Source organism: Belonocnema kinseyi, chromosome 3 (assembly GCF_010883055.1).
Source record: "Belonocnema kinseyi isolate 2016_QV_RU_SX_M_011 chromosome 3, B_treatae_v1, whole genome shotgun sequence".
NCBI lineage: Eukaryota > Metazoa > Arthropoda > Insecta > Hymenoptera > Cynipidae > Belonocnema > Belonocnema kinseyi.
Window position 1 is genome coordinate 53,038,991 of NC_046659.1, and position 23,913 is coordinate 53,062,903.

Sequence of the window (23,913 nt, forward strand, 5' to 3'; positions counted from 1 at the left end):
AGCATGAAGAGCATGGGCCTCAAAATTAACGCAAATAAAACAAAAACTATGGTGTTCGAAGGAAAGAGTGAGAAAACACTATGCAATATTTTATGAAATGATTAGAGAATTGAACAAGTTGATAAGTCCGTATACCTTGGCAGCTTATTTACCAGGGACGGGAAGATAGATGAGGAATTAGATAGACGAATAAATGAAGGTAAGACGGTTATTGGTAGAGCAGGTCCCCTTATCAGAAGTAAAAATATATCAAATAAAGCTAAAATGGCAATACATAATTCTATGTTTGTACCGACTGTACTATACGGTAGCGAGACATGGACTTATCAAGAAAAAGATAAGAGTAAAATTAACGCAATTGACATGAGATTCATGCGCATAATAAGCGGGAAACCCCTAATGGACAAAGTAAGTAACGAGATAATTTTAAAAGAATGTGGTGCAGAAGAGACGCTAGTAGACACATGGGAAAGAAATCGGTTGAGATGGTTCGGACATGTTGAGAGAATACCAAATGAACGACTAACGAAACAAGTGTATCAAGGTAAAGTTAATGGCAGCGTGTCCAGAGGTATACCGCGAAAAGAATGGTTAGAATGTGTGAATGAGACCCTAGTTAGAAGAGATATAAGAAGTCACAGAAACACGAAAGCCTGCATGAAAAAATGCATGGACATAAAAGAAGCTAGAAAAGTATTCCAGGACAGGAAAGTATGGCGGCAAATAGTTAATAAAAAGAGTGTCAGTAGAGTGAATGACACCTGAAACAAAGACCTTGGCTATTAATGGACCCAAGTGGGGAACCTTACACAACGACTTCGTGAGGCTCCTCGCTTGGGGTGATTGCTAGAGAGATTGATCAGCAAACTGGGTCGGAGCAGTGTTGCGGAACGAACGTGTTATTTACTTAAATAGCACGAGAATTCTGGATCAATCTGAAAAATCTCTATCCCTTCCACACACTACTCCTTTCCCCTGTCGAGTGAGTCACGCCTACCCCGAAAGGGAAATGTCTTAGCGGTGTAATAATAATACCATATCTCGGTCCTGGAATTCTTGCTTGAAAATGTTTGTAGATCTTCTAATGAGCTACATTTCCTCCCTTCGACCTTGTTCTGTATCTCGCGTTATTGTGTTTAAACAATGTAATTTTCCATTTCATGATTTAATTTGTAATGGTTGAAATTGATAGGTCTGTTGAAAGTTAACAATTTCTATTTTATACATTTGTACATAACATGCATCGCTTTTTTCAACATTGGAATTTCCGATTTCTTCATAGCAGTTTCGAGGAATAAAACCAAAAATTGAGTTACATCAAAAGATGTCTGAAGGATAATCTGTCGGTCCTTTAGAAATGTATAATTTCTCTTATGAACTTTGTTTTACGTATCTGATGTTCAAATAAAAATGGAAATTTTCGTTTTTTTTTCTTAGCACTTTTAATGTACAAAAACAGAACAGTTGGTGAAGGATGGCTGGTTATCAAACTCGTTCTTTCTTTAAAAACCCAAAAGAAGTCTGTCAAAGCCCGATTCGATCCGTTCATTTTTTCGATAGTTAACGTGTTTACGGACGGACTGACAGGCGTAAAGACAAGCAGACAGGTGGACATATCGACAGGCAGAAAGACAGACGCCATCGTGAAAACTTTTTTTTCCTCTAGGGTGTCTGAAGACGTGGAGATCCCATTAAAAACTGAGGTGTGTAATTCCCGACGAATCTAATATTTTTCTATCATAAATGATGAGAATGAAAAAAGAAGTATATCATCCAAAGATGAAGACAAATTGCAATTAATGAAATAAATAAGCTTACTTTACTGTAAAATATTAATTACGATACGCCTGAAAGGGAAGTTTCAATTAAAAGGCGAAAAAGAACGACTTTTTCTACTGAATCCGTCTCACCGTAAGAAAAGTGAGACTCTTATCAGTAGTAAGGGTCGTTCTCGGCGGGCGTACCTGTATTTGTAGTGGAAACACCCTGTATGTCAGAAGTTCAGTAAACATATAAAACCGACTTTCAATTTCAAAAAAGATCGTCCTGCGCAACACATGTTATAAAACGTGCTTCATGGAGCATCAAACTAACTTTCTCACTTAACTGGGACGTAAATTTGTGGGAAGTGTGCAGTTTGACTTTCACTATTATAAAAGAATTTCGCATTGATTTTTTTTATAAAGCTGTGTTTCCAAAGGCCCTCAATCAAACAAGTTAGGTTGAGCGTGCGACTCAAATTAGAAGGGACCAGGAACACGTTCTGTGAAGTTTCGTATGTTTTTTCGATTCTCCTCGTTTATTTGTAAAAGTCGTTTTTCGGTCCTATCGTATCTATAAAGTAGTATAGTATTGCGTTATGAATACAATTCTTTCAATGTTGAAGCCCTTCAATGTTGATACTTTTACTTGCTTGAGCTTCCTTTTCACAAGGACTATACTTAAATTACGCCTAAACCTTTACAATAATTTTCCGGATTCATTCTGGATTTTAACAATATTTTTGTGACCTTTCACATTTTATAATCCGAACTATTTAAAATTCCACATTTTTAAATGCAAATATTCAGTGTGTCCCGTATTTTTATACTGAATGCCTTGCAAGTTGAATAAGTATCTAGAAATATAAGGAAGAAAGCCAAGCTTGCGCTTTCATTTCTTAAATGTTGTATTTTCAGACAGTCATTCTCACTATTTCGTGGAGAAAAAACGAAACTGCGGAAATGTCTTTCGATACGCACCCATGAAAATGGTAAAGTCAGGAATTTAGTAGTATTCAGAATTCAATCAATTAAATGGTGAATTCTTTCAATTGAAATAATTTTTAATTTTAATTGTTTCTTAAATTAAAATCAAATTTACTTGGCGAGCTGGATAAAATTTGTCGACATTTTTACACCTAAATTTAAAAAATATATCTTCTGAAACTCTGTAAAATCATTTATTAATTCTTCTTAAAATTTCTAGAATACTTTTCAATTTTTAGAATTGCAATCCGTTGATTTCTCTTAAATTTGTTGACTTGAGTCTGTTTTTATCATGTTTCGATCAAATATATTTATGAGAACAAACATGTAACAAACCATCGTTGGTCAAATGATAACGTGATTGGCTTTTTCAGGCTAAACAGAAACTGTTCTGTTCCTGGTTGGAGTCCAGTTGAAAGTGCTTGAATATTCAAAAGTCAAAATCAATTTTTTTAGAACATAAATACCATCTTATCAAAATTTTAATAATCTTATTTTTCAATGTTTTTAAAAGTTAATCCATTTTTTCTAATACAATGCGGCTTTGTCAAATTACTGAGAAAATATTATATTATTCCGAAATATATGAATATTGTTCTTCAAGTATAAGTTTCCAACATTTTTAATGTTTTCAAAATTAATTCTCTTTACAAAATTGTGCATGATAAATTTACTTTAACAATTCATAGTCTCAGATTATTAATAATTTGTATTTAAATTTATTGCCTATATGATATATAAATAGAAGATTCGATAATACTATATTTATCATTCCACTTAGTAATAGTAAGTTATTATAGTTATTATATATAGTAAAGTAATTATAAACAGTTGAAATTAAAAATGATTAAAAAGAATATGCACTTGCGATTACTTTTGGGAAATTATTATAGTACCAATATATTCAGTATAGGTTATTATAATTACGAAGGCTAATACTGGTAAACTGAAGGCTTTAAAATAAGATTTAACATACGAAATTCAACTTTTAGGTCTAAAATATAATTCGATTGAAGATGCTTAGTTTTAAATTTTAAACGCAGCAATTTGGAAAACGTAAAATATAACCATGTCCCACTGTACTTTCAGTGATTTAATGGGAAGTTTTGTTTTTGATACACTGGAACCGCAGTTATATCCGCCGTCCTAGAACGTAAACATTCACTTATATCCTTCCGGAAGGGGATCCCGCCAATGCTGCTCAGCGAAGGAAAAATGGCCGCGCTGCACTCTGATTGGCTTGTTTGTCACGTGGTACTGCGAGGTGGTGGATGACAAGCGGATATGAATGAGAGTTATGCAGGGATATAAGCGCGAGAGGTTATAAGTGCGAGAAGATATAACCGCGGTTCCAGTGCACTTCAAACTTAAAATCGTTGAGTTTTATCCTGTGGTATTTTATTGTAACTTGAAACACTCTGTATGAAAATGTGTAAAGTGATTGTAATAATCTATACATTTACCCACCGAGTTGAGAGTTTGTTAGAATAAGCTGAGGAACAGTAGTGCTCTCTCTCCACCTTCATTTAACACCCCCTCTGGCCCAATCCTTTTCCTGATCGCAAATAACAACTTACCCTCTCTTTCCTATGTCAGCTCTATCCCTTTTAGCTCCTCTGCGATATAACCCCTCCCAAGCCCACCTTAGTTTATTCTGCCTTAGCCCTGATTCTATACACCCACAACTTTCAGTCTGCATCTATTTCCTTCCTCCTTTGAAATAGTCGTCCTGCCCCCTCCTCCTCTAATTATTCACCCCTCTTTTGAGTTGAATTAAAAGTCTCTAAAGGGTAGATGGAAGAATAAATAATAGTAGGAAGAGGGATGGTAAATGGATAGATCAACTTCAAGGATAAATAAAAAAAGGGGAGATAAATTGCTGGATGAAGGGAATGGTACATATAATAGGGATGAGGGAGGCAGATTATTAAAGACATGTAGAAAGTTCGAAAAAGAAGGGGAAAGAGAAAGAAGGTGAAAGATGTAGGTCGTAAGGATGCAGTTAGTAAGAGGAATCTATTCCCTCAACTTGCCCCCTCACCCTCTAACCTATACTTTTACTTTACACTATAGTGAATGAAAAATGAAAATATTTACAGAACTTTATATGCTTAATTTGTACACTCAGATTTTGTAAGAAAACTCGTTTTCGGCCACATTACATTTTTCTGTGATTTTGAGAATCAAAATAATACTACTGACAATGTTATTTCAAATAAAAAATATTATTTTGAATGAACATTTTTTTAAACTTACAAAAAATATTAATTTCCAAAATGTTTTGTACAATTTAATTTTATCTTGCTACTGCTTCTTACCACTTTTTGGAAAATGCTTGAATTTAAATAAATTATTGAATTTTAATAATTTATATAATAAACTAAACAAAATAATAAGATATAATAAGCTTTACTACTAAAATGTTATTGAAACCCGTTATAAAGAAACCTTTGAGATGACATATAATTCTACAGTGCTTGTAAATATTAGTTAAGTATTTTGACAACTCCTTTTATTGAATGCAGGAATTTTATAACATCGCATTTTAGATTTGTCCAGGACCGTTTATGAAAAAAGTTTGTCACACTTATTTGTTAAATTCAAACTGGCTCGTTAGATTTGCAAGCGGTGAGGAAAACAGAAAGACAGTCAGACATCCAACTTGCGTTCATCAGGCTGTCCAGAGTCCGTAGTCCGCTGTAGTCCGTAAAGACTTATGGATATCCATAGCAACGAAGTCAAAGCCATTAATAACTCAGGTGGGAACGCCCATCTTCATTTTATACCTTTTCTTTTAAGTCGAGCGTGCTCGCCGTGGACGAAGAGGTACGGAACAGGTAGATACGCACCGCGGAATATATTGGAATACCTGAGAAATTTAGTGCCTCACCGCTAAATTTCTTCTCCGTGACTCTGCAGCGACTGCATCGGCAGCAGAGGCCAGAGAAAAAATCTCAAGCTCCCAGGGGTGCGTATCGAAATACTTTTCAGCACTTTCGTTTGTTCTTCACCAAAGAATGAGAATGACCGTCTGGAAACGTAACATAAGAAAAGAAAGCGCCGGCTTGGCTTTCTTCCTTATATTTCTAGATCAGGTCATCAGGTGCAAATGGTAGTCACTGCCTGGATGATAATGCTTGAAGCCTTAAGGTTACAACAATGAAGGTTTTTACTAGTACTTGGTATGAAAAACCATATAAGGATAGCTTTTTTATTCTTTATTGCCTCCTCATCATCCCCGGGTGGTAATCGAAGTGAGAAAAAAACCTGCCGCAGAATCGTGGGTCGCTTCAAAGCATTTCCTGTAGTCACTCATGTTTTAAGTTTTGTTTGTGCCCTGTAGATGAAATGAGGATTTCGTAATATTGCTCAGAAAGGAGGGGCAGTTCGTCCTAAAAAAAGAGATTTTATTTAAGTATACATTTTTTTATACAGCTATGTAAGTCCGGACACTTAGTTCTGGGACACCCTGTATAAGCTAACTAATTCAATAATGAGTACTTTAAGAAGAAGTTATTTAATTTCAGACAAAACAATCATTTTTTAAGTACGAGCCTCAATACAAGAAGAGGATAGGCTAGCGTTTCTTTACATAGGGACACTGACTTCGTCGTGTAATAAGCATTTAAGCAAGATAAAAATTATGGTATCCCAAAATTATATTTAAAAAGTTTAAATACATGAAAAAATACATTTTCTTCCTCTCAGCGTACGGGTTGGTAGATGTCTCCCCAATTTTTTCTTGGAATTAGAGTTGATGATTTGATGGGGTTTTAATTATTCTATTTGTTTTTTCAATCAATGAAAATCCGATCTTTTGAATGATAATGATGTTATGTTGAGGAATTTTAAATTCATTATGCGAATATGTTTGTTTATCATAATAAAATTAAAACTATAACTCTATTTTTAATTTTAATTTTCTTATCTAAAATTTTGCAAGTTTAAATTCTCCCGCAGATTATACACGCATTTGTATATACATTTGTATATTAAATCTAAAACCTCTATGTACGAACTCGCCATTAACAGACTATGTGTATTAAATTTCATATAGGCATATTGATAATTTATTAGAAAATTCAGATATTTGCACTTAACACAAATAAAAAACTATTTTGGCAGTAATTTTTCATTATAAATAATAAAACATAATATTTTTTCTTCGAAAAATATAAATTACACTGGGTTTTAAGAGAAAAAAGTTTAATTAAGCAAATAATTAAGAAACCCAACCCCCAAGCACCTGTACACAGAAAATCGCCGATCCTCCAAAGTAATGATAACAATGTTCTGTATTGACTTGCAGTATTTAGCCAGTACTGGGCTAGTACTTACATTTGGTACTGGTGCGGTACCCTCTGTTTGTACTGGCCCAGTACTGACTCAATTAATACTGCAAACTCATCGAGGTACTGACTTGTAGTACTGGGCCAGCACTGAAGTTCACCACTGGACCACTACTGAAGATTGGTACTGGGCAGTTACTGGTTAGGCATCATTTAGAGATTGTTTTTTCTCATCCAGAGCAACGTAAAGTGTCTCTACAAACTGCCAGTCACCTGTTAAAATGTTTTTTTCGAGCGTTATTTGTGTGAAACAGATGTTGATAAGCAGGTGAGTTATAATAATAATTACCTAACTTTTAATTTCCTCTCATTTACCAGTGATTATTATTGTCTTGAAATAAAAACTCTCCTTGACGTAGTATAATTTCCAAATCTTAGCCGGGGGGAAAAGTCGGATATTAGCCAGAGTTCACGACCGGCGCAGTACCGCGCCAGTTGTAATGCAGAATAAATACCAGAACTGGCTGTTATTACTGTGCCAACCATCGGCATAATACTGTTTTACGACTGGCTCAGTACTGAATGTCATTACTGGTAGAATACTGGCGCAAGAATTCCGCCAACGGTTGGCGCCATACTGGTTTACAACTGGCCCAATATTGACCGTCACCACCAATGAAATACCGACACAGGAGTTCCGTCAACGGTTGGCGTGATACTGGTATACTACTGGCGCAGTACTGATACGTATTACTGGTCCAATACTAACACAAGAGTTCAACCAACCGTTTGCATCATACTGGTCTAGTACTAGCTGAGTAGTAATATGCATTACTGATGAAATACCGATACCAGCGTTTCGCCACTGATTGGTGTACTCTGGCCACATACCAATTTTAAGTTCTGATTAAAAACCGACATAAGAGTTCAGCCAGTGGTCGGCTTGATACTGGGTCTAATATTGGCGCAGTACTGATACGTATTACTGCTCAAATACTGACACAAGAGTCCAACCCACGGTTGGCATCATAATGGTGTACTACTGTAATGGCCTAGTACTGCAGATCAGTACATAATTTAAATATCATTAGGGCATTTAGCCTTACCGCGCCAGTAACAACAGTATATACTGGTCCAGTATTGTGAGTCAGTACAGAACTTAGTTATCATTAGGGGTTTCACCAGTACCACGTCAGTACCAACGTTATTCACTGGCCCGGTACTACAAGTCAGTACATCCCAGGTGGAAATGTGGGTAGTGTGCCGGAGTTCACCACCGGCGCAGTACTGGCCCAGTACTGCCTATCAGTACAGGCAGCCGGTGGTTCGCTCAGTACTTGAAGAACGTTGGCTGCACGACCAGGGCGGTGCTATGCCAGTAGTACAAAAATAGATTTAAAAAAAAACACGTCTATAATTGTTGTCAGGAAACAATTACAAGTCAGTACCTCGCCGAGTTTGCTGTATTAATTGAGTCAGTGCTGGGCCATTACTAACAGAGGGTACTGCACCAGTACCAAATGTAAGTACTAGCCCAGTACTGGTTAAATACTGCAAGTCAATACAGAACATTGTTATCATTAGGGGTTTTACCGGTATAAAGCCAGTCGTCCTGTCAGTATTCTAATAGTAGCACCAGTACCGAACTCCAACCGCCGGTACTGGCTTAGTACTGTGCCGGTGGAAAAATTTCCCTTTGTGGTTAGTCAAAACCGACATGACATTCAAACCACCAAAGCTGGGATGTAAAAACAAAGTCCTGATCATCTGCATCGAAATTGATGCCTGTTCGTTCGAAGAAATTTCCTCTAGATTTTCTGAAGTTAGCTGGTGGTTAAAGTGAAAATACCTAATTGTATATGTAGATGGTTATGACTTTTTATTTACACGCCGACATTAGTTTAAATTTTGACGGGCATGACTAACCTAACATTTGGAAGTTGCATTAGGAAGTTATAATTTCATTCTAAGTGGCTAGTACGCATTGCTAAATGAAAGAAGTTTGAAAATTAGGTAAATATTATATCAATTAGTTTCCTGATTAACAATTATTTGGTCTAATATCGCAAAGCGAATAGTTGCTTTGACAGGTGTTCAGGTGGCTGACATCGCGGTTCAGCACTCCACAATAACTCTCGACATAAGCCAAAATTCAGTCTCCAAATGATACATTTCCCTAGATGCTCAGATACCAATGGAATTTGAGTTGCAACAAATTTAACACCAGCGTTTTTCTGTGTACTCATGTTAAAATTCTAACATTCACAGAGAATTTTAGACAAAATTCCACCTTTGCGTTGCACTTTAATTATAAGTAAGAATTTAACTGGCGAATTTAAGGTTATTAATTTATTTTTTAATAATCGAAAATATTTGAAGGCATCAAAGTACTTGGTGTTTTCACGTACTCTTTTTACCGACTATAATATAAATGTATATTAATTTCAAAAAATGATAGAATATTAAAATTAAGGTACGTTATATGCAAATTACTTTACTCAAATATATATTAAATTTCGATCAGATATTGATAACAGTGTTATCTATACAAAAATAAGATCTATATTCTATATTATCTGCTTATGCCACGGACCTACAGGGAAACAAATTCTCGAGGTGAAGGAGTGTATCGAGAATATATTAACCTCAAAGAAAGTGTACGCTTGGATGAGGTAAAACGTTTGGTTAGAAGAGTTAAACATTTAGTTACTTTATGTAAATTGTTCTCGTAAATCAGTAATTTGGACAAACTTGCTAAGTTCGGAAGTTTACTATTTTCGACAGATTATGTAAAATTGTATTATCTTCAGATTAGAAAAAAAATTTAGTTGTTATAGAAATATTTTAACTTAAAGTAGCCAATCTTTCGTCTGGTATCGCGAAAATGAATTTCACTGATATCCGTGTAATGCATTTGGAGGTCAAGTTTGTTGTTTTTATCGCGTTTCTTGATATTTCAATATACATATCGCCTACAATCGAAACAAATGTAAATTATTATTACTGCATCATAAACTACATTTAATATTAACATTCGCGCACATTTTAAGTGTTAAAAGGCGTTTAATTGTCCAAAGTATATCTCAACTGTCACGGCTCCCGATTAGACCGTCGCCATTTTATTTCGCTACTCCCATAATGCACCGACGCTGTTCTGATAATTGCTTCAGACACCTATTCTTAATATCCTTATTATACCTATTATACCTATAAGTTTTTATATATAAAAACTTAATTATACAACCATTAACACGATCTACTGAAATCATCACTTTCGAAATTCTAAATAATCGAAGGACCCTGGCGAGAAACAAAGGTGGCGTCGAAAACGAATTAAGCATTTAAAGGCGTGTGTTTTTGATGAGTAAATTTTATCGTCAAATTGTGACTCTGATGTCTACAACTTTCCTAGCACTATAATTAATAGGTCTGAGCAATTAGACAAACGACCAGTAGCACAATAGGCGACAAATACCTGTGAAAGTGGAGACAGGGTTTCTCGCGCATAACTTTCCTGGCCCGTTTCTCTCTCATCATTTATTATATAATACGCTAATTATTGGGTGCTACATAAATAACGATATGTGCAAGTGTTCAATTAATATAAAGCTTGAGTCTCGAAACTCTTCAAAAAATCTAATTTATTGAATTTATGACTGTAATCAATACAAAATATAATAAATTAAACATTTCGGAAAATGTAATCCTTATGATGTTAACTTGACTTCTACATTGAAAATTCTAACGTACCTAGTTTAAAGTTTTTTACAAAGATTGTTGATATCCAACTTTAAGATTTATAAGAGTACCTCTTTTGATTAGGATTCAGATTATTCATTTTTGCATATGAAATCATGGGAATGGTAACTGGATAAGGACTATATGAGGTTCGCGCTTTGTTACATTTAAAATAATGTATTCGAGGTTACATTTTCAAATACACTGTAAAAAATTTCGGGAATTTTTCCTATCATTTTGAAGGGAAAATTTCCGAATTTGGTAGGGAAAACATTTTTCCCGAAAAATAGGTAATTTTCCTTAATTTTTGGAAAAAATTCGGAATGAACAGGGAATATTCCCGAAAAATCAGGATTAATTCGGAAAGATTAAAAAATTTACAAAACCATAAGAAAATAGGAAATTTTTCTTATTCTTTTGGGAAATTTCCGTATACTTTCTTGGGGAATATTTCTTAATATTGTTATACTTTTATTCTGAAAATTATTTTTCATGAAGAGTTAAGTATGATTTTGGTATAATTTTGCCTTGTAAGTTATATAATTGTTTACAATTATGATCATTTATAACTAATGTTATTGCATTTCGTTTTTATGATTTATGTTCAGATATTATTTTAAGTATGTATTTTACTGTATTTTTTACTTTTCTTCCTGTGAAATATGTTGCATCAATTTATTGATGCTATCATTAGTTAAACTATAGTTCTAAAAGACTATAGCCAACTACATTAACCATTGTAGCAATGCATCTCTCTCCCTCGTGCTCTCTCTCTCTCTCTCTGTTCCTCTAGTATATACAGATATACATGGGCAGTCGTCATTTCCTCCACGGTTACCTGCGTACCCTTCCCCTTCCAGTGTGCAGCGACACTACCCCTCACTAGATTCGAAGTTGCTGCAGGCCTACGATGCTACGTCCCCTTTGGAGATAATCCCTTTGTCTTCCAACTTATATCTGTTCCTATTTAAAGAATATCAGTATGTCCAAGAAAATCATTTAAATATACATAATGAGATTATTTCCAATTTAATAATGTATAAATATGATATGTGCACATTTTATGGACGAAAAATTAAACAATTTTCCACTTTTGGTCAATTATACACACAATACAATAAAATTATAAATAATGAATAAATAAAAACAATAAATACAATTTTCCACTATTCAAGTAATCGTGGATTAATAATTGACTCAAGTTAACAAAAGTAAGTGTTTGAACATGTTATTATTATTATTTATAAAAAATATTCTCTTACAGTTATTCTCGTATGTTGCAGTTTTTTTCTAAAAATGTTCACTTTTGATCCACTTTTAAATTGTAGTGACATAATAATTAATTTAAGTTAACAAACGTAAGTTTCGGCCCACAATGGTGACCCTTATCAGTGAGTTTTAATCAATCTGCGAGAAATAAATAACGTCTTGTAGGTACGCAGTTTTAGAATTAGAAGTGTTACTCTTTTGTTAATATCTCAGTTTATAAATTATATACATTATTTAACTTAATTTTTAAAATTTAATTTCATTTTATTAATAACTATTGATAAATCATTGAGTATTATTAAAACAATGTGTTTTAACGAAATACAACATTGATGAAAAAAAATTGATGAACCTGTAGTAAAAAAATTAAATTATACAAAACTTTGTAGTTGAACACTTATTTAAGTATTCTTTAAAAAATGTTCTTTTCTTATCGACAAAAAGTTTATTTTTAAAGGGGAACAATTATTGTTACATTTACAAAAATAATTATTATGGATTAAAAGCAAAATTATATAATTATATAAGTACAATGCTCTTTTTTACAAATTTATTTTTTACTACAGTGTGATTTTGGAAATGCTTTCTTTCATAGAATTCATTTTAAAACAAGAAACTCAGTACATTTCAATTTAAAAAATTGCAATTATGAAAATTTTGAAAAATTTAAATATGAATAATTATTTAGCTACAAATTTTTTGTTTAATTTTGTATTTTTACTACAGAGCAGCTTTCAAGAGAAAAAATTTGACTTTCACAGATATAATTCCTCATTACACCAGAAAAATTAATTAAATAACACTATTTCTCTTATACATAAAAATCTGTTTTTAAGGGTTTCAATACAAAAAATGGAATTTAATATATATCGCTAAAAAATAATTTAAAAAGAGTTTTTTGACTGCAGTGTTTTCTCTCTGAAAACTTTTTAAAAAATTGTTTATAAATTTTGTTACAAGATTTTCTTACTACATTTTAATTGTTTTTTCATTAGTTGTTCTTCGTTAAGAGATTTTTTTTAGAATAGTACTTTCAATTTCAAAAGAGCATACCTGCAAGAAATTATGTACTTTTCACAGATTTAAGAAAACTCACTGATAAGGATCGCCATTATGTGCCAAAACGTTTGAAACAAGTAAATTGTTTTCGATTCACTTGACTCTGAACTCTAAAGACAACAATGTACATCAACAATTTCTACAAAACTGAGTTTTGAGGATCAAGAACATCAGCGAGCGATTATCAAGTTATCATTATTTTAATAATATTCTCTTTTAATAATTTTCGAAAATGCGGTTTTTTTCTTAAATTTTCAACAGCTCTACCAACGAAAAAAACAATAGAAAATTGATTGAAAATTGATTAACTCAATCGCAAGAAAATGGGTAATTTGAACGACAAATGCATTATCTCTATGGGGGACATCACATCGAGGGCCTGAACCAACTTAGTATCCAGTGAGGGGTAGTAATGTCGTTGCACAAAGGAAGTGGAACGTTAGGCAGGTAGCCTAACTACTGATAACAATTGAAACTGAAATCTGTATCATTCAGGTCAGTTACCATCGACCCTTTCGACAGAACAGTTCTCCGTTTTTAAGTGAGTTGTGAGGGAAGTGTTTTGAATGAGCCTTGAGTTTTGGAGTTTATAGCGCCCGTCAGTAAAAGCACAAAGCAAAAACCCGCATCAAAATTTTAAGGTAAGTCTATTAATTAATTTTTTTTTAAATAAGTTTTGATGTCTGTTTTCGGAAAGTTTCCATTTTCCAGCTCGTTCAAGGAACATTTAAAATATTGCATTTTCTTTACATTCCCGTTGAAAAAACGCAGCTGACACGACCGAAATCATTTTCTCAGCTTTATGAGAAGGCACGGTGATACGGACATTGTCTTCACTAATTATTTTTGAGCTTAAGTCCGCAGGGCTGCTACTTATTATATTTTGCTTTTAAGTGTGAGGTTTGCCCTTTAGAACTACCTTAGGACCGAAAAATTCAAGATTAACCAATTATACTTCAAACATTATTTTTGTTACAGGATGCTTTTAAAAATCGATTCTCTTCAGAGAAATAAAAGAGGAAGAAAAATAAAATATGAAAGAGCTGAAGAAACTACACCTGTCAGGAAACTCATGCAAAAAATAGTTAAATTGCAACTATTTGCCTAAATATTTCTCTGAAACAATTACTTAATTTATTGTTATCAATGTAAATATACTTGACTAAATATAATAATGTGAGAAAAAAATCTATATTAATTTCAAAAAACCCAAAACACACGGCCAAAAATTTCGAAACATGCGAAATTTTCTCTACAAAAAGTTAGGAGAAATTCCATAAAATTGGGGAAAATTCCCAAAACTTGCGAAATATTCCCTACAAAATGTTAGGAAAAATTTCCTTAAATTGGGAAAAATTCCCTACAAAATGTTGGGGTTATTAGCTTCCCGAAAAATTTTTTACAGTGTAGTATTTATTCAGTTGTAATTCTTATATCTTAGGTACCAAGGAAGTTATTAAATTTTTGCTCCATTCACTGAAAAATATATAATAGCTATACTTATAGCCCCGCATATGTTTATATGAGTGTATTGCGATTTATCATTACTAATTGCTCATAAAATAAATATTGTTCATTCATGTTGTCTGTTTTTAGGATTTCGTATGCTAGGGTTTAAATATCGCGAACTATGGGCTGGAATTTTGACCTTACGTCAAATGCGAAGCTTGGCCCCCGTCATATAGTATCGAAGCTTTTAAAGAAGAAACTCGACTTATAAATCTTTGATTGCTGAAATTTTACTCCTGAACGGTGGCATCAACCACCAAACACTAAAAACCTGACCATCGACATCTGAACTATGACACTAGAATTTTGATCCTTGACTTCTGGCCTATGCTTGTTTCACCTTTATCTCCTGGTTTGTTCATTTTTAGAACAGACCACTGACCCCCATATGCAGTGACCCCTCACCTTTTACTCTGATCTCTGACACTCTATCGTTGAAGTTTAACCCCTTGACTGTGGCCTTTGATTTTACCTATGACCTTTGAGTGTTTGTATGTTGCTAGTCATCGCATAGGCTCAAATGACTTGAAAAAGATAAACGTATTATTATGTATAACAATGTAGCAGATTTTCAATTCGAGACTCTTATTTAGACATTCATTCAGAGTCGCTTAATTATTGTCGATTGTCTCGAATGGCGCCAAGCTTACAAAAGGTGTCTCGGCTTGGTTGGAGATCCCAGTAGGTGAGGGACTTTGTTGGTCTTGCCCTTGCCTGTTGCCCGCATCGGCGATCACGGTGATTCCGTCACGTGCAGTGGGGGTCCGAACACCCCGTAGATTCGGATGCGTCGCAGTCGCACATATACCAATGTCTCATAAACAGGCGCTTGATCGAATGTATATTCTATAATTATATCCGCTCGCCTGCTGCAACGGACATTTGCGGTAACCAATAGCATCAGTTCCATTGAACTTTGCGCCAATATAAATTAGTAATATGAAAATCGACATACCTTATAATTCGAAAAAATAGGACTTAGAAGATATTATTTTGCTGTAACATTAGGAGAAATAAAAATCTACTCTATAATTGTTTGCCCTCATCCGTAAACTTTTAAATCGCTTAAAATGACAAATTTTTACATATTGAACCATTTCAGATTGTGATTGTTCGACTTTTATAACTACAATGACAAATTTTTCAGAATCCAGGACTTTGTTTTTAAAGTAGTTGAGTTTGAAGTCTTAAACGTTCGAATACCAAGTTTCTTTTGCATCCATTGTGACAGATTAAATAGTTGATCGTGGTCGAGGTCGATAAGCGCCCTCTTGTGCCAAGTGTCGAGGGTCTTAGGTCAGGGCACCAAGGTCAGACGTAAAATATCAGAGATCATAGACCAAGAGTCAATGGTCTTAATGGACAATGGGTGAAGGTGAAGATTCAGAGGTATAATGTCAAAGGCCATAGGTTAGAAATCAGTGAAACAACTGTCAGGAGTGAAAGGAGACAGATCACTGGTCATGAGCCAAATATGAAGGTTCATAGGTTAAAGGTTAGGAGTGATAAATCAAACTTTACAGGTTATAGGTTCTAGGTTAATGGTCAGCTCCACATTGCAGCTCATAGTTGCTGAGATATGGCCCTTAGAAACGGTTGCAGCAACGGACTGAAAGCCCCATGTATTTATGCTGTCTGAGTAGTAAAAATAATATATAAGACTCTATTCATGTCTTTGCGCAGTGCGCATAATAAACTAACAACACTCCATGCAAAATATTTGTCTCTGTCTGAATGCAAACTATGAAGATAATTTTGCAATTTCTCGAATACATTAGCATCATACTCGAATATCCAATACGGCTAAAAAAAATGAATTAAAACATATGAGTGCTTCGACTGGTAAAACTTTTCCAGTAGAAATTTAAAAATAGAAATATACGCACAAGCACGCACATAACTCAGAATTTTTCTAGACGGTAAACCTCTTCTTGACTACAACAAATTGACACGGCAAATGCTAAGTCAAATTCTTAACTCGCAATGAAGTGTGGAAACCTCAATTTCGAACTTGTTAGCTGGCCGAGAGAAATATAGATTCACGGACCAGTCGGTATTGGTACGACAATAGTAGACGCCCCAGGCCACTCTCGGATTTATTTATAGTCGACCGATAGTGAATCTACGCCAAGTTTCGTAATTGCCGTGTCGAGGATAAACAAAAAGTCTATTTTCACGATTTTTATGCAGCGCGTTAATTAGCACCTGGCAGAGAAGACCGCGGAGAATTTTGGGCAACCCCTTTTTTGATAGGAGAGGGTGAGGGCCAAGAAGACAAGGGGCTGCACTGGTCCTAGAGCGGCAGAGGCAGAGCTTTTGGACGGTGATTTGGATTCGATTAAAAAATGGAAATGAAGCTTTCCTCGCGTTGAATCGCGAGTTCCTAGTGCAGCCGTGGCGTAAAGGTAGCCGCGTCGTCGAAAGAGCCGCAGAAGAAGAAGAGGGCTCAGAGGCCAACTGATCATCGCATGCATTTAAATTGGTTCATTAAAGCCCCATGCCCCTGTCCGCCAGCACCCGACCCGTCACTGGCTACCCTATAGGAGGACACAGCACATCCTGTAGATTTTATATGCTATATATAGTATATATATATATATATATGTTTGTGTGTATATCTGGGTGTGTATGTGTATGTATGTATTTCTATGTTAAACTTATGTTATTATGCGCATGTTCGTACTTCATGGATAACTTGTATAACAGTGGTGAGAGATGCTGAGATTGTGGAAGACAAGAGGGACGAGCACGTGCAACAATATCAAAATTGCGTAAAAGCGAAAGCGAAGAAATTGCTGGACATCGTAAAGGGGATCGCCTCGGACGAATAAAATATCTTAATACAGGTACCAATTCGCGAACACCTAAGCATCGTGTTTTATTAGATTCTTTCTTGCAGAAAGTTAACAGATAGGGGAGGTTATGTTTATTTGTTTGATTCATTTTAAGAAATGGGAGTGCTTTAACATATGAATGGCTAAAGAATGACTTTTGGAACATAAAAAAAATTGCACACGCTAACCTAACTTGTACCTGAATGTAAATGAGTCGTTTTTTATAAGAATTTTACTTATTTCAAAATTAGTTCACGCAGATATATCTAATGTTATAAGGGTCCTATGTTAAAAAAGTGATGGAACATATTTTTCTCTACTCATTACAGAGATTTTAAGTATATTATAAATTTACGGAGATCATAGATAGATTTGTTTTGTAGAGGTTACGAGAATTTTTGGTAAACCATATAGGATCTTTTGCAAACATCACTGAAAAATGAATCCTGTTATCATTATGAAAGAGAGTTCCTGTAGATAAACCGAAACCCCCTGTTTATATATACAAAATTTGCGGTGCGCACACCCCTTTTTCCATGTCCCGCTATTGATTCACGTAGCAGGTTTTCTGTTATAGCGTTAGATTTACGATGAATGTAAGGAAAAAAAAAGAATGTGAGAAAAGCATATAATTCTTTTGCAATTTTTCAATAGATTTAAGTATTCCTCAAAACTTATTTGTTTTTGAAGGTATGTTGTTCCATATTTTAAAATATATTTTTCCTAGTAATATTAAAAGAACACTAAAAATTGAATATAATTACTCAAATAAAGTCTTCAAAAATAGGTTTGAATATGTTTTTAATGTTCAAGAAATATAATTTTTGAATTTTCTTCTGGAAGAATAGGCTTTACTGATTGTGTAAGCGCGGGAAGTAAACATTATCCAGAGTAGTACGGTAGATATTGAGAAGTATTATGACTGCTACTGTAAGTAGTAAAAATAATCTATTTTCACGTTTTGTATTTAAAACGTGTTTAAAATGATCAAAGAGGGCTCAATAGGTTTTTCAAATATATAGAATTCCATTATAACCGGCGGCATTTATGGAGTGTGACATTACACTCAGAAAAAAGTTTGATTGATTCAACAAAAATTCGGTTGGATCAAACAAATAAAAATATTGCTATATGGTCAATCATATGTTTGGTTGACTTAAACAAAATTTTTTTGTTAATAAAGTTTGGTTGATTATAATAAATGTTTTGGTTGATCCTACCAAATATTTGGCTCAATAAATCAAATATGTTGCTTGATCCAACCAAATATTTTGGTTGGATCAAGGATCAAGGATGAAGTCCTATCAACGGTCGTGCAAAACATATATCACTTGCAGAATCAGAAATCTAAACTTTCACCAAAGACAGAAGGGGTTTTTTCTATACAGTTGTTTGGGGTACTTTCATCAACGATGTTCATTATGAATTTCCTGGTTAGAATGCCAAAACCGGCGAACTAAACTTCACCCTGTGAATTAAAAGTTGTACTTCTACTAATATTCAAAGTGTTCTGCATATTGTTTCAGATCCCAGTTTTGCCATACAGTTGACACTGTGAGTGTTCAGGTGTTCGTAGCACTCATTTCTTCATAAATTCACGGCACGACGAAGTTTTTGGTTAAATCAACCAAATTATCTCGTTACTTTAACCAAATCATTTTCTAATCAATGATATATTGCGTTCAACACATTTATTTGGTTCAATCAACGAAACGTGCTTAAATAAATAATTACTTTGAATTTAACAAATTAATTCGCTGTGTTTTCTAAATACAGTCAAATTCTTTTATAGCGCCGATTTTGGGGCTGACGGTGAGTCTGAACTAACTCATTGTAGCCCGCTCCGCTTCTGTTTGTTAACGTTCGACTGCTCTCCTGAGTGACAACCGCAGACCCCGCGGTCGCCGCGCAGTTCCTGTTATACCTACCTACAGCGCGGCCTCAATCTTTGGAATGGCTATAGAAGGGAGGGCTATTAAATTGTTTCACTGTATAACTAAAGGTTTATTTGAGCTGGCCACATTTTTTAGTTTTAACAAACAAAGTAGTTTGAATAAACTCTTTTATTAAATCAACTTAATCTTTTCTCTGAGTCTATTATTATTCTGATTGGTTCAGTATTTTGCATAATGTAGCGTTTTCAGGTCATAATAGTATATGGCTATATTACATAGTAAGGAAGAGAGCACAGTCTTTTCATAGTGAGGGCAATTTTTTCGAAGCGATTGGTAGGCGAGGACCAAAGGTCCGAACCTATCATGAGTTCCGAAAATATTGCCGAGCCATGAAGACGGCTCTCCTCCATGGGATCTACTGTATTTTTTTTTGGTAGAGACGCGCAAAATGAAAAGCGTGTTCTGCTGGTGGGGTATTGAACGTTATCTCTCTTTTCAAGTCAGCGAATCCAGTGCATGTTTAAGGCACTAAAAAAGAAATGTGGCACTTACCCATTCTTACATTTACATTCTTAAATTTTGTGGTACTTGAATTTTCGAACATTTTGAATGATTTTTTGATCGCGAAAATAACCTTAAACAAACGAGAAAAACAGAGCTGTCGGAACTATCACTTCACATAACCCTAGCTTCCACCATTTTATATTACTCGCCATGCGTCTGCGCATGTGCCTCCATTTTGTTCCTAGTATATAATGTTGGACCTGATACATAACAAAAATTATTTCTCAGAAATAAAGTATTCAATATTTTCTTCAAATTTACTAAATTCTTAGAATTTTATGCGGTATTTCAGAAATATATTATTTAAGAATCGTATAACAACCCTATTGTTCAAACAATTTTTTCATTCCAATTTGTCATTCTTCTTGTTTTAAATTTTCTTAATTTAATAAGTCTGAGAAGTAATGGCATGATTTAAATCCTACTCATTTGTTGTTATAATTTTCAAGTGTTTTCAGCAATCATCATTTATTTGAATACCCTTTAAGCGAAAAACTGGGGAAATATTTCTTTTTTAAGTTTCTGCAAATTGATTCAGAAAATAAAGCTTCAGATATAACTAAGGATACATATAGTACCCCAAAGATATATCTTATCACAAAATGCACACAAATCGTGGAAGACACACAACAACTACACTAAAATTAGTAAATCTGATTTTAATAATTGTCGATGTAATATTTCATATAGATGTCAACTATTTGCAACGCCTCTTGAACCACTTCGGGGGAAAAGTTATATCTTTCGAGTTTACGACGATGAAAAAATGAGCTGTGTTCGTTTGAATAAAATAAAATACTTTAAAACCGTTTTCTGTTTACTTTCTGTGTTAGAGTTAAATAAAGCATTTTTTACTGATCTGTTAGCAAATAAAGAAAGAAAATTAGATGACGCTTCACTATAAAAAAATTGGGTAAAAAGGAGTTAAATGCAAAGAACCCGATAGTTTAAAGTAGATTTATTTTAATTTATTTGGATTAATGAGGGTGCTCAATTGAATTCTTAACAGATCATTAGATTCATCGAAAAAGTTGGTTTAGTCAAATAACTCTAATTATATTATACAATAAAATATGATTATTCCATACTATTAAAAATATGGCATACGAATGAACTCAATCTATTGTCACACACTATCCTTGTTTTCATGGTTTTTAAATTTGAATCAGTGACCCTTCGCGAGTTTAATCATTGTGAAAACCTCTTTGAAATTCAGCCATATTTGACAACTGAATCTAAATGAAAGTTTTAATATTTAACAGTGAATTTTCATTTATTAAAATCTCAAATAAAGATTTAGTGAAATTTCTCTTATTCAATTTTAGAGAGAGCAGAAAAGTATTATAAATATCTTTATTGTACTATATAAAATATTGGCAGATAATACTAATAATGGAACAAAATTTTTTAAGCTGTTACTGTAAAGTATATATAAAACAATGAAAGAGGATTTCGCGATGAAAAGGCTGAAACTACGTCATAATATACTATTGATTTTTGGAACAAAACATTGTGGCTCCATTTAGCACTGGGAAAGCTAAAACTACGTCATAATAGACTATTGCTCTTTTAAACAAAACTTTGTGGCTCTATTGGTGTGTTATTAGATTTGAATAGTATAAAGTTAAACCTCATTTGTTTTAAATACAAAGTAAGTATAATAGGGCCGATTTCACCAACTCTGATTGAATCGTTAATCATTGATTAACCTTATTTGATCAATACTTTGCATTCCACCATTCTTTTAATCACGATTAGGGGAAGATAATCACGGGTTAACTTAACCGCCCAATAATGGTTGGTTATAGAGGTTAATCGGTGATTAAAGTAACATAACCCCGAAATTGCAGTGCAAGTGCAGTGAGTGCGGTATACAGGAAGGAAATATGGCTCTGTTTTACAATCATATTTTGTCCTCATCTGATGATGATGAAATGCTTAACCACGTTCAGAGAAGGCCACAAATATTCAGACACACTTGCCACTTCTCTTCTATTACACTTGCCACTGAAAACACTCGTAACCTCAAACTTTTGGAATCTTATCATATGTTAATATGGCGCCGAGTGTTCATGAAGAATTTCGTTCTAATCAATCAGAGTCGCCGTTACAACAGAAAGACCTAGAAACTAGACCTTATCACGAAAAAAGTATATGATCAACTAACCAGAGGTTGAAAATGCATGGTAGAACGCATCGCTGGTTAACGCTGATTTAATCATTGATTAAAAAATAATCGTGCTTAGTTAATCATGGATTTAATCAGAGTTGGTGAAATTGGCCCTTAGGGTTGAATGTACCTTTTTTCTAATCACGGGTATGTAACAAATTACGTAAGGATTTTTAAGAGTATACTGGCTTTTCAGTGTACATTTACTGATTGAGACAGCCAGAAGTACATTAATAACTTATTGTTTTTATAGAATAGTTTAATTTTACTAAATCAGTAAATATACACTCTAAATCTCCATTTATTAAAAATATTGAATTACAAAGAAGTAAATCCGCCATTGTTTAATTTATTTCAAATTGAACTAATTTTTAGTTAAAAGAAGCTCATTTTTATTTAAATTTCAATAACTAAATTAGTGGAATGTTCATTAAAAATCAGCAAAAATTTGCACTAATTTTGCAGTATGTTTTTCTATTGTGAATGAATGAAAAAATGTAACTAAAATAATTGAAATTCCCGATCGAAAATCAGGAGATATCATTTTTTTGGCTTAAGCGCAAATATTATATATATAATGTATGTATGTATTTACGAACGCGGGACTTAAATGATTTTAGAAGTATATAACCCAACGATTTAAAACATGTATAAAAATATGCCTTTCGCGCTCGTTTTTGCACGTTTGATGCTTACACTTTAACTACATTTTTTCAGATATCATATATTTTATAACTTAAATCGAAAACTGTGATTTGAACGTCTGAGGAATTGCAGCCATAAATTGTAACTTGACATTTTTTCGACTTGTTTTCAAAAAGGTTCTCAAAGCACCTACCCGGGCAGAAATTATAACTTGGTTCTTAAGAGGCCCTGTCTAGATTTCCTATTTTCTATCGAGGCCCTAAAGTGGCAATCTATAATAAACTTTAACAAAAATTTCTATAATTTGTCAAAAAAATTTTAGATTTTGAAAATCCTCTAAATTTTTTAATTTTGGTTAAAAATACCTGTTTACCGATCTCAACCTTCATTTTGGGAACCTTAAGAAGTATTTTAAAGGCTGACTCGATTGCATAAATCCTTTAAAAGTTACCGTGGCTACAACATTCAGGTAATCATACATACAGAGACAAACAGACACCAATAAAATTTCATGATTTTCGGACACTGTGAGTGCCAAAACGTAAAGATCCGTTAATAACCAGAGATCGGAAATTTGGACGATTACATTACACTCATGAATAAGAATGTAAAAAGTGTTTTTAACATATTTCACATCATACGTATACGTACATATACATTAACTGTCATTCAATTTCTGAAAAATTAAATTTGGAAATTCTTTTTTTTTAAAGACGATATAGCATGTCAATAATTCAGATTTGGAGAGGAAAGGTTTCCAACCATTTATTCAAACGTTAGATATTCGTGTCCAGAAAATTAATATTATTATTATAATCAGTGAAATTTGAATAAGTATGCACTGGATACCAGAAAAATTCTAGTGAAATTTATTCGAATTTCAATGATTCTCCCGTTTATCAACGACTGGAATTTTTAGTTTACAGCGTATAATATTTTAATCGTTTTTGACTGAAATGATTGTTAATTTTCACTATTTTCAGTGAATGGTTACTAAATGAAATCTCGAAAAGAGATTCGTTGATTAGTAAAATTTCCCTGCTTTAAATCTAGGCACTTAAAACATAATATAATGAAACTATATATATGGTTTAACCACCTATCTCACGGTTGTGAGACGTGGTTGTGGCTGAAATTTTACCGCGATTTCGCTGGAAGCGGGTGCAATTTTCCAGATTAGCACCCGCTCCCGGC